This window comes from Myotis lucifugus, unplaced genomic scaffold, assembly GCF_000147115.1.
Source record: "Myotis lucifugus unplaced genomic scaffold, Myoluc2.0 scaffold_140, whole genome shotgun sequence".
NCBI classification, from domain to species: Eukaryota; Metazoa; Chordata; class Mammalia; order Chiroptera; family Vespertilionidae; genus Myotis; species Myotis lucifugus.
Window position 1 is genome coordinate 521,587 of NW_005871188.1, and position 2,018 is coordinate 523,604.

At 50.5% G+C, this 2,018-nt stretch overlaps 2 protein-coding genes across 2 annotated transcripts in view; one reads left to right on the forward strand and one right to left on the reverse strand.

Moving 5' to 3' along the window:
* Window positions 1-2,018, reverse strand: part of CMSS1 (cms1 ribosomal small subunit homolog (yeast)) — a 384,439-nt gene that overhangs the window by 337,566 nt on the left and 44,855 nt on the right. The gene's annotated exons all lie outside the window — the stretch shown is intronic.
* Window positions 1-2,018, forward strand: part of FILIP1L (filamin A interacting protein 1 like) — a 34,835-nt gene that overhangs the window by 13,130 nt on the left and 19,687 nt on the right. The gene's annotated exons all lie outside the window — the stretch shown is intronic.

Sequence of the window (2,018 nt, forward strand, 5' to 3'; positions counted from 1 at the left end):
TTTATTATAGGTCAAGTCCTCTCTGTTCGTTTTGTAGCCTTACTTCTAAGTAGCTATGTCTATCCTCGCGCGTCTCTCCCCGCCTCATCCCTCTCACTTCCGTCGTTGATTCATGCATACCACTGCCGGGCTCGCTTGGTAGTCCATGCTGTAACCTCGCTGCAGCCTCTGTTTGATGCTAATACAGTCCTCACACAAAAAACAAATGTACGTAGACCATAGGGACTAGTCTCTTTATTTAGGTATCTCTCCTTCTATTTCTGCGGTATATCAATCTGATCTTGATAGTTCTGTATTAGTAGTCTCCGTCTGGCCCTGTTTCGGCGGTCAGGGGAGGCCGAGGGAAGGTCAATGGGGAAAAAAAGGAGACATATGTACTATTTGTAATACTTTCAACAAGAAAATAAAATAAAATAAAAAAAAAGAGCATATCCACGGGTTGCAGGCTCCATCTCCAGTAGGGGGCATGCAGGAGGCAGCCAATCAAGGATTCTCTCTCATCATTGATGTTTCTATCTCTCTTTTCCTCCCCCTTCCTCTCTGAAATCAATAAAAATATATCTTAAAAAATTGTTTAGCATTAAGTTGTAAAGGTTTATTTAACAGTCATGTATTTCCATTCCTTTTCTTGCCCTCACTTAAGAATACCTATCTAGCTGAAACCGGTTTGGCTCAGTGGATAGAGCGTCGGCCTGCGGACTGAAAGGTCCCAGGTTTGATTCCGGTCAAGGGCATGTACCTTGGTTGCTGGTCCTAAAAACTAGTACACTTGAGCATCAGATAATGAAGAAGAGTCATGAGTGTCAGAGACAACTAACACAAAAAGATCAACCAGAATTTTTCCAAAAAATTAATGATGCCTTAAAATTTTAGGTGGTTTTTCACCATGGGTGATTTTTTTTGTTCCGGATTTTTTACAATGTTGGGAGACTGTTTTAGTTGTCACAACAGAGCCTGGGGGGTACTGGGTTACCTCTGGCATCAGTAGGTAGAGACCAGGGATGCTGCTAAACATATACTACAATGCATAGGACAACCCCCATAACAGTTATTCAGCCCAAAATGTCCATTGTGCCAAGGCTAAGAAACTCTGGCCTAAAATGATAACCAGTGTGGCTAACCATGTGCATGGCTGAAAAGATGTGTAAATGGACTGAAGGTGGATCACACTAAATAGATTATATAATTACTAGAGGCCCGGTGCACAAAAATTTGTGCACTTGGGGGGGGGAGGTCCCTCAGCCCGGCCTATGCCCTCTTGCAGTCTGGGACACCTCGGAGGATGTCCACCTGCTGGCTTAGGCCCGCTCCCAGGGGGATTGGGCCCACGCTGGCAGTCAGACATCCCTCTGGCAGCCCAGCAGCCCTCGGGGGGATGTCCACTTGCCAGCGGGGAATGGGCCTAAGCTGCAGTCGGACATCCTTAGCGCTGCTGAGGAGGCGGGAGAGGCTCCCAACACCACCGCTGTACTGGCAGCTGTCAGCCTGGCTTGTGGCTGAGCAGAGCTCCCCCTGTGGGAGCGCACTGACCACCAGGGGGCAGCTCCTGCATTGAGCGTCTGCCCTCTGGTGGTCAGTGTGTGTCATAGTGACCAGTCATTCCCAGTCGTTCTGCTGTTAGGGTCAGTTTGCATATTACCCTTTTATTATATAGGACAGAAGCCTGGTGCATGGGTGGGGGCCGGCTGGTTTGCCCTGAAGGGTGTCCCAGATCAGGGTGGGGGTCCTGCTGGGGTGCCTGGCCAGCCTGGGTGAGGCCTGATGGGTATTTGCAGGCTGGTCACACCCCCTTCAGGGTGGGGGTCCTCACTGGGGTGCCTGGCCAGCCTGGGTGAGGGGCTGATGGCTGTTTGCAGGCTGGCCACACCCCCTTCAGGGTGGGGGTCCCCACTGGGGTGCCTGGCCAGTCTGGGTGAGGAGCTGAGGGCCGTTTTCAGGCTGGCCACGCCCCTCAGTCGCAACCCCCCCCCTGAAGGGGGGGTGGGCTACCCTTCATACACTAATTTTTTTAAATGTGT